Here is a 10,783-nt window from a genome sequence, read left to right as displayed (position 1 = left end):
TCTACCTGTAGGATCAAAAAGTTTTCTGAACTAGGCAATTATTTTCTGCCAAATATTTAATTTTCATTTAACAACATTGATGCTGAAACATCACACGTACAAATTATAATATAATTTTAAAATGTTTATCATAAAGATAAGGAAGTCAAGTAGATGTGCTTGTTTTAGATCACCTAGCCAGGCAATTCAGAGTTACAGTCAGTGGTTCAAACTTACAGTAAGCTGCCACAGCATTATTTGTTTGTTTGTTTGGTTTTTTTTAACTGGGTGTGTTAGGTATGATTAGAAACTTTTTTTGTGTTTTCATTTCAAGCTATCCATTCTATCCTTTGAGGCAAATTTGTGTCTTAGGGCTTTTAACAAGGTTACATTTCAATTTTAAGTATCCTTTTAGTTTCTCCAATATATTTGCAGGACCTCAGTAATGTGAATAATGAAAACAAGCACAAGAAAAGTAAAGTAGAATTGGAGGACTGGAAATAAAGTACCTTAAAGCCAAAGGATGGCAAGTCTTAGGTCAACATGTGTGGGTTTCTGTCTCCTAACTGTAAAGGCCTTGACGATTTAGTCAATTTCCTTTCAGATTAAGTGTTTGAATGCAGATTACTTTTGCTCAGTCAAGAAGATGTGGGACACAGCAGAGTGAAGGGAAGTGCTGTAATTTTCAGATCACACCTGTTTTCATTTAAATAGATTCCAGAAACAATACCTGGACTTTGAACTCTACTGTGGCTTAGACATGAAATAATAATTACAAACATAAAATTGAATTCTTCCTTTATTCTCTGTTCAGAATCACAGATATAATTGCAGCGTCTTGGCTGGAATAAATTCTTTGACACAAATATAATCCCCCCTAATATGATTTGTATCCCATATTGTAAAGTCATAGGCTCAAATTTCCATTTTTGATTTCTGGAATGCACTTACTCATTAGTCTTTGCATTATCTCAGCAATAACTGTAATATGCAATAATATTCCATTCCCTACATATTTTTTCAGTCAGCTAGCCTTTCTTAAGCATTGCCTTTGCAATTTAAATATTCTTCTTGTATGTATAAAACTAAAATTCTTAGATTTCTTGTAAAGTTTTAGATTAAAACATCATTTGGAGTAGAAATAAAGAAGAAAGAATTGTTTTCATTTTAAATAAATACAAAAGACAATAGTGAAAGGATGAGATGCCCTTCCAACCTACCTCTTCCTTAAAATGTATTGTATTCTGACTTTCCTGTCTTTTAGAGTTTATTTAGAGGAAAGTAAACATTCACCTTTACAAAGCCTATTTCGTTTTGTGGAAATATTGCTTCCCAGCTTAATAAGATAACTAAAAGCAGTAACCATAGAGGGTAAGCTGTGCTGAACCAATTTTTTTCCCAAAAAATCTTCATAGACAATGAGATGAAATTTGGGATAGTAAAATGAACTGAAACTGGCTGAACTGACTAGAGTAAAGGCTTGCAGAAACTGTCAAATAGTCCAGCTGACAACTGGAGAACAGTGATGAAACCATGGGGTGTATACTGGGGCCAGTTTCTTGAAACTCTTCATTACTGACCCGTACGATGGATCAGAGTGCACCCAGGGCAATGGGTACATGATGGAAAGCTGGGAGGAGAGGCTGATACACCAGGTGGGTGTGACACCATTCAGAGGAGCCAGAACAGGCTGGAGAAACAGATCCATTGGAGCAGTACGAAGTTCAAGAAATAGAAATGCAGACTCATACATCTGTGCATGAGCAGCCACAAGTACCAGAATATGCTGAGGGTTTTTCAGCAGCAAAGCAGCCTAATGGAAAAGGACCTGGGCATCCTGTGTGTGAAGAAAGGATTAATAAAATCAGTTATTTATTGTGCCACTAAGAGTGGCCAGCCAGCTCATGATGGACTGTTACTTCAGGGTCTTCCATCCTTTTATTTAATGTACCATTTTCCTAATCTTGTACTTTTCATTTCTGCTCAGTTGTTTTGGTTGTACAAAATTTCTGGTTTACAAGAAAGAAATCCATTATTTTCTCTCTCAGCATAATCCATAACAGAACACAAGGCTGAAATAAAAGTGAGAAATATCCCATGTCTTCATCATTCTTGTGTCTTCTCCTGCCCTTTCTAAGCCAACAAGTGTCTGAGACCTAAATTGGTTGCTCATAAAAACTGTAGCATAGCAGAAAACTTAGGTAGTCAGAAGAATTATTCTGAAAGAAATTATATTGTTATGAAAATTTCATTTTTCCTCAAAATCTTAAAGCAATTCCTTGACAACAAGTCATTCTGACCTTAATGTTGTCAGATACATTTCAGTGTTGAATTGACCTGGTGGAACTCATTGCGAGGACACATGATGAATAGAAAAAAAAAAATCAGAGTTGATTTCTGTTTTTGTTTATGCTACTAATTCAGAGAAAACTGAATTTCTAGACACCAGAAGGTCATTGAGCATTGGGAATGTTTGCACAGGTTGAACTACCATCCCTGGAGGTACTTAGAGGACACACACATGTGGCATGCAGGGACATTATTTAGTGGTAGACTTGGAGGTGTTAGGCTTACAGCTGACTTATGGATCCTAAAATCTTTTCCAAAAGAATGATTCTAGGATTCTATAAAAATCTAACTTAGGAGCTGGTTTATATTTTTGTTTGAAATATTTGCTCAAAATAACCAAGATGTGAGACTGATGGATGAAACAGATAATTCATAATTAATATTTTCTACTGAAATGTGCATGAAGGCAAAATAATTAGCAAGAGCAAGAGTTTGAATGTCAAATATATGCAAAATATAGCGGTTGGAGTGATTATGTATTGATGCATTCTTATAACATAAGTGGAAGTTACAAAATGTTTAATATTATCTTTCAATCCCTGATAAAACTTTTTTTCCTTTTTTCCCCTCAGAAATTTCAGAAATTCAATGAAAAGGATGAATGGGGGAAGCTTGTAGACTGGAGTTAATAAGAGATGGTGTTCTTTTCTCAGAGAAAAGGGACACCACATGTTGAAAAAATAGTAATAAAGTCTCTTTCTGGGATAGTTGAGATTTGCTCATGAATTAAAGAGTGTAACATTGTTTAGCTCAGGACAAAGTAACTAGCTTTGTAAGAGCATATTTTAGAGACTGCAAAGTCTAACTAAAAACTTGAAACAGTCATTTTCATTTTATTTTTTCTGTTTTCTTTAGTTATCAGGGGAAAAATGCTAGCCCAAACCCATTTTACGCTGTTCTACAAGGAATATTTTCTTTCTTTGAAGCCAGCAAATAAAAAGAACTTATGCTGTATTTGGCTGCCAGAGTCACATAGAAATAAGATCCTATACAGCTGTGTATTTTCATACGACATGACTCTGAAGGAAAATTTTCAATGAAATTCAGAAAACTGCCTCATGATTATGGAATTTTTTTAAGGAAAAGCAGTTTTCCTACTAAAAAGTGATACATTTAGCATATGACAGGATACGAACAACTCATCTTAACAATATCATTCACAAGAAATGGTCTCTCTCATGACTTATTAAGCTTCTGGCTTACAGTTTTATACTACAACTTTCACCCTTCTTTTTTGCCTATTTAGGATGTAGTTCACCTCACCAAAACACAGCTTAGTACCATGTTTATATGTGTCAGGGTATTTTAGACAACTGTACCATAGTCAAGGTACATGACCTGTGGAACATTAATAATGCAGTTCTGGAAAAATTTTCTGATACTGGATATTCTAGAACATTTAAATGATGTTAGACATCTAAATTCAGGAGAAAATACTGCATCTATACTAAAGTGTCCACACAATTTTGAATATCTTTCAGTATAGAATTTTTCTGATAATGAAAATGACTATTATATTTACCACATGAAGATGTCTCAGAAGAAAAGAATTGAATTACTGTAATATGTTTGATTTCATTAAGAGATTCATACAGAGGATAAGCATAGCTGTCTATTAAGCTATGCTTTAGGAAAGTCTGATCAGTCTCTAACTGAAAATATAAATCTGTAAATGCTGTTCCTCTTTCACTGTTCAAATCAGCATAGGAAGAATCTTGCTTTGATTTCTTCTGTCTAAATCATCAGAACAAATAAAGAAATTTTTATCTGTCTTATCTGTATTCTTCAGAGTAGCATGTCCCACAAGGATTGTATTAGTGAAATTGGTCAGTAAATGCATCCTTTGTTTTGTTTGAGACTGTGCTGTGCCAAGTTGATAAGCAGTCAGCATAAGGGCTGCTGCAAGCAGCAGGAGGGCACTGGCAAAATCCTCTGTGATGCATATTCTGTACATAAGATATGTGATCTCATTATTTTATGATATCATACAGACCACATGATGCTTAACTCTAGTAGGAGCATCTGAGCAGCATAATGAGAAATTTCTGCACCAGCAAATACAAGCATATTTATGATAAAATTTAAAACTTTCTTCTTCTTCCCTTAGGAATAGCAACAACAACAACAACAACAACAACAACAACAACAACAACAACAATAACAATAATAATAATAATAATAATAATAATAATTCAACTTAGGAAAACACTCAGTGTAGCAGGATGACTACAGAGTCAGCAAGATTTTGGAATGGATGGCATCTCATACCTTCTCTGTCTTAAGTTTGAATGCTAGCTTAAAAGCTCTGTACAGAATCATTCCATGGACAATTTTTATAAGATTTCTTGAGTTCTTTATATAAGTAAAGCATCTCTAGATACTTATGAATGGAAGAGAGGGAATGCTGGTGATATTCATTCACTTCAGAAGGATAGCTGGATCTTTTTTTAAATTGAAATATCTCAACAACAATCTCAAACACAATCAAGAATAAGAATTGTTTCCCCTTTGGTAAGAAAAAGGATTGCTAGGATGTGATGTGAGTATTTCTTCAGAAACAAATCTGAGGTTGAAAGCTTGTCTCATAAGGCTTTGTTTTCACACTAGACTCTGTGACTGGATAAAGCTATTTTCAGAAAAGCTATTTATTATTCAGTAAGTCCCTCAAAAGTAAAAAAAAAAAAAATTCCACTGGACTGCAGCATTTTTTCAAAGAATTTTTCAGGACTTATGATCAACTTATTTATGTTTTGTTTGAAATGAAAGAAAAGACAAAAAAGAAATCTTCAGTTCAAATGAAAATACATAATTTCTATTCAAAATACCTTTTCATGTCTTGGGTGAAAGAAAAGTATGTTTCTTGACCCGCTTCATGGTATACATGTTGAAAATAGAGCATTTGGAAAAACAAACTCCCCAAACATTGTCATATATAGAAGAACACTTCACATTTCCTCCTCAAAAAAATCTGTAAATTCCACTAGTGGAAAATCTATTTCAACAAGAACAACAAAAAGTCCAATTACATATGGAAAGTTACATAGAAAACAAAATGTAAGTTTTTTGTTACTGTTCTTGTTCTATTTTTGTTTGTTTGTTTATTTTCAGAAAGACAATGTGATATGAATGTTCAAGATCAAAAAAAGAGAAAGCAGAATGGAAAATACACTTTTAGAACCTCACGATTTACGCTCTAAGAAATAGCAACACAAATTATTTTAAATAAATTTGATTCCATAATACAATTTAGTGACATCCGACTTTGACTTTTATGAGCAATATTTTAGTGAAAAAACTCCCAAGCTATATTGGATAAGCTAAAACTTTCACACAAAAATTTCAAGTAGTGCACGATGAGACCATATTTTGAAAATAAAGGACATTTTTTGCTGAAGAGTGTTATTATTTTGTAGACATTATTATCAGATATTGAAAGTGAAAGCTCAAATACTGTTTGCAGAGGAACATTCATCCTTATGCAGCTGTGCACATTCTTGATTCTTAAACTTCTTTATGAGTAACTTGAAATATTTAGTTCAGTAGAATAACACTTCTGGTTTTTTTCTTTGTCTATTTTTTCAATAATAATTTTCCATTGTCCTGAGAACGGTACCATGGAGATGCAGTGAATCTTGACTGCAGTTATAAAGAAATGCACATATTCCCCTAGACGGAATTTATTTTATGATTGATTTCTTTTTAACCTTGCTCTGGGAAACAGAAGCTCTTAGACATAATTGCAGGAGCATTGGCCCTTCTGTAAATGCAATGACAGGAGTCTTCCCTTGTCAGCAAACTTTAAAAAGCTGATCAAAGGATGGGCTTGTCCTACTTTTCTCTGTGCTGGTGCAGCCTTACCTCAGGTCCTGTGTGAATTTTTGGTCACCACAATACAAGAGGATATAAAGCTATTAGAAAGTGTCCAAAGGAGGGCTGCAAAGATTATAAAGGTTCTGGATGGGAAGGCATATGAGGAATGGGTGAGATCCCTTGGCTTGTTCAACCTGGAAAACTGAGAAGACTGAGAAGAAACTCATGGCAGACTACACCTTCCTATGAGTTTGACAAATTCTGTGAATTTTTAAGTAAAGTAATGATCAATATTACTGTCTTATTTTAAAAATAATGAAAAGCATTTTCTGAGCTGCAGAATGAACAGCAGCTCATTTGTCTTGGCCAAATCTATTAAGAGATTCATATTACATGATTCATAATGAAATAACAAAAATTCAGAATGAATATTTAAAAAGTCCTTGATTTTCATAGAATCATAGAATGATTGAATATCCTAAGATGGAAGGCACCCACAAGGATCAATTTAAGTCCCACCCCTAGCCCTGCACAGGACACATCAATAGTCACACCATGTCCCTGGGAACATTGTCCAACTATTTCTTGAGCTCTGTCAGGCTTGGTGCTGTGATCACTTCCCTGGGGAGCCTGTTCCAGGGCCCAAACACCCTCTGGGGGAAGAAACTTTTCCTGATACCCAACCTAAACCTCCCCTGGCACAATTTCAAGCCTTTCCCTTGGGTCCTGTCACTGTCACCAGAATGTAGAGATCAGTGCCTGCCCCTCCTGTTCCCCTCACATGGAAGCTGTAACTGCAGTGAGGTCTGTCCTCAGTCTCCTCCAGCTGAGCAGACCCAGTGACCTCAGACACCCCTCAAACCACTTCAAGGCCCTTCTCCATCATCTTCGTTACCCCCATTTGGACGCTTTCTGTTAGTTTTATATCCTTTTTATATTGTGAGAAATGAGAGAAAAATGACAGGTGAGGGTAGACACCAAATAGCAGCATGGTAGAGGCAACTGCTTGCTTCAATTCATTTTTGCTGAACAGTTCTGTTGGGAACCCAGTTCAAATGCAAGGCTTTGCTGAAAGGTAGTGGGTATCAATTATGTAAAAGATAATTTATTTTTATTTGGAGTAAGCTTTAAAAAGCATTTGAGTAGTGGAGGTATATGAGTAGATAATTTGTTTACATTTACTAAAATTCTTCATGTTACAACAGGCACCTGACACCAAAGAATCTTCAGTGCTATTGAAAATCTACAGATGGTTCTGTGAAGCGACAATTCCTCATTCCCTGTTTAATTCAAATATTTCTTTCCAAAGTTATACATATTTTTAAATTAGCTAAATATGCAAGGAATAAGGACATGAATGTGAGACATTATATAAATTTTTGTAACTTTTAATAGCAAGGTGCTGTGTCTTTCACTTGACTGCACATCTGTCTGATAATTGAAGCTTAAGGTATCACTGCTGTTTATGGGCATCCAATAGAGATTTACAAGAATGTTAGTTAAGCAGCATCAAAAGGAGCAAGACCTATCAAAGTTAGCTCCTTCTTAAAAGTATGAATTGCCATTTCTTTATTGCTTAGAAAACCCCTTTATTCATACAGCTTTGCTAAAAGAATTTAATAGGTTTTGCAAGTGTAATTTCATTTGGTAATTTGATCTGGTTTTACCAATGATATGTTCTTGTTGATAGCACAAAAATAATACTTTAGTGTGTTGCTGGATGGATTGACAGCTTTGCCTTTCAACAGCCACATATGAGTATCTGAGCAGACCTCTAGACCTCCAGCTTAGCAACCTGTGACAGTGTTGTTTAACAGTGTTTTATGACACACTGATTAGCAAATAGCATGCACCAAAGGCTTCTTAACCTGGATAACTCTTTGGCTCTTTTGGAAACCCTGTGATGTGATGTTAAATTTTAAATTTTACAGCATTTGGGACTGGGAATCCAGCATTTTTCTTTGGGAAATGCATGAATGCTTAGCATAGGAAGAATACATTGCAGAGAATACAGGATATTTGAAGGATAGTTTCTACTATACATTAGGGCAGAAAGATAAAATACACGTTATTGTCAAGATAGCTTTTACAAGTTCTGAGTGAGGGTAAGAGAAGTGGTATTGACTAGTTGATGGTTTTGACTGCCCAACCTGAAAATAAGACTGTTTGTTTCTCCTCAGAAAGTGAAATTTTATGATAAATCTGGCTGCAAATTTACTGACTTTAGTTCTATTTTTAGTCTTCATGGGGTGTGCCTTTCAGGTCCTTAACTGGTCTTTTTAACTGCTTTATAATTTTGTCGTCACATTAAAGGAAACTTCAGTTTGATGGATAGCATCTAACCTAATAATTTACTTCCAAATTAGGGTTAAAACAAAAGGTTAATTACTGGCATAATACTGTTATTGATGATCTACTTTAGCTGTTCTTGCTAGAGTGTTTCTGTAACAACACCTATTGCAAAGCAGTATCCCAATTCTCTGTTAAGAAGGACTGGTGGTGGTGGCATATCAGTATTCACCTGTTCAGTCCAACATGAAATTTAACACCCACTAGTGAGGTGCAGCTCCTGTTTGTGTTAACATTCCATTGGTACTAACAAATTTCCCCAGCTTCCCTTTTACACCAAAATAGAAAAAGGGACTTGAAGAAATTTCTACTGGTAGAAATTTTCTACTGGTTCTACTAGCAGAAAATATCCTGTATCTGTAGAAAAATCTTTATTTGCTATTTCTAGACTACTTGGACCGCAACTCAAGTCTATAACATTCAGATTAGTTACATTATAAATATGCTGCTAGTTTCCAAAATTTATGGAGTTCATTTGGACTATTTATTTTTCTCAGTGTTTTTGTGAAATGGAGACAAAAAGAGGGACACAAATATTCATAAATCATATATATATATATATATATATATATATATATATATATATGAAGAATGGCTATCCTGTTTTAAGCAATCAAACACTGTGCTAAGTTATTTTGTGTTAGTAGCATTACAGTAGTTCTCCTCAGCTGGTTATCTATGGTGACTTCAAATGCTTTCTACAGCTTCTCTTTTTTGGACATTACCTACCACTATAGGTAATGCTGGATATCTTCTGTAATCCACATATCTTGATCATTTTCTGTGGGGTAGGGGACTCTTCCAGAATGCCAATTGTACCAAGCCCATTGTGCCAGAATTCCTGCCTCTCTTGCTGAAACAATCATGGGGTTTTTCCTAACAAGTTATTTGAAACAGAGAAGAGTAAGCTGTGACTGTTGAGGTATAAGGCAGTTCATTACTCTGTATTACTGAGAATATTCTCTTCCAAAGGGTGAGACAATCATCAACAGACATGAAAATCAGAATTCCTGTACTGTAGGTTGCTTTTGTCTAGCCACTACAACCTCTGATAAACTGAGTCAGATTTCTTGGCTGTTAGGCTGTTTGGAGAATAACTTCTTTTAATATGGTATGATAATTATCTTATTTCCAAACTCACCAAACTGTTTTCTGGAACTTCTTTCCTAATTAATGCTAGCAATCTATTGTGAATTATGGCAATTTATGTTACTATTTGTGAAAGTCACCAATTCGGCAATGACAAATAGCTGGAGATGAAAACCTCTAATCTCAGTGAAGACAAGGAATTGCATCACACTATCTTTTGATATCAAAATATGATGGTTCAGTGTCTTCACTTCTGTGCAAAACTGAGGATCAAATATATTTGACAGTAAAGAGAGACTATCTGGTCTATCTGGCAACTGTGCTTCAAAACACCATGAACATGTAATGAAACACCCACGAAAGTAATTTTTTTTTGAAGAGAGAATAACTTATGCTGTTGTTGTGCAATTCTTACGTAATATGTTTTGAGAGAACAGATACAACAATTCATTACTCCAATTTTGTCACATTATAGCCCCACTGACATTACCAGAATTGAACTGGTGCCCACTTGGAATGTAAAAGTAAATTGGATGTTCTATTTTAATTTTTCCTTTTTGCTTTTGCATTTATTTAAATTCCTTTTAAGTCAATGTCAAAATCCTTCTGGGAGCAGAAGCATATTAGACATGACTTTTTTCTTTCACTGAAAATGTCAGCTTCAGCACAAAGTTAATCTGCAGAGAGAAGGCAATTCTTAAGAAGTATTCCTCAGTCTTTTCCTCTTCTCCTGTAACATGTTTTTTTTTTCCTCTTCATTGTGTGGCACATCCATTTGAATTTGAGCATAAAAATACACAAAAAGTGATACTAAAATGTAAGCTTTTAAAGAACAGACTTGGGTATAATATCTGGCATTAAGGATAGACTTTTCATTTCTTGAAAACACTTTGTACTCTGCCTCCAATATGTTCTTTATGCATTCCCACAGCTATTTGTTTTCTGTGTTTTGTCAGCAATTTATGCTTTGCTAGGTGTTATACTCTAGTTTCTATGGAAAGTTTGGACTCGTTCAGAGTAAATTGTACTATGTGATGGCCAATTCTCAAGTATATTGCTTTAGCACAAGTAGTGGGGAAGTTTGGCTGTAAATGTGAAGAAAAACCAGTTGGAATTCTTTGGCATCAGAGATAATACTGTAAAAAATAAAGACAATTATTTTGAAACCTTTCCAAAAAAACAAAAAAAAACATTTTTTCCTATGTAT

Source organism: Cinclus cinclus, chromosome Z (genome assembly GCF_963662255.1).
Source record: "Cinclus cinclus chromosome Z, bCinCin1.1, whole genome shotgun sequence".
In the NCBI taxonomy this organism is placed as follows: domain Eukaryota; kingdom Metazoa; phylum Chordata; class Aves; order Passeriformes; family Cinclidae; genus Cinclus; species Cinclus cinclus.
Note: the sequence above shows the minus strand (reverse complement) of the source record.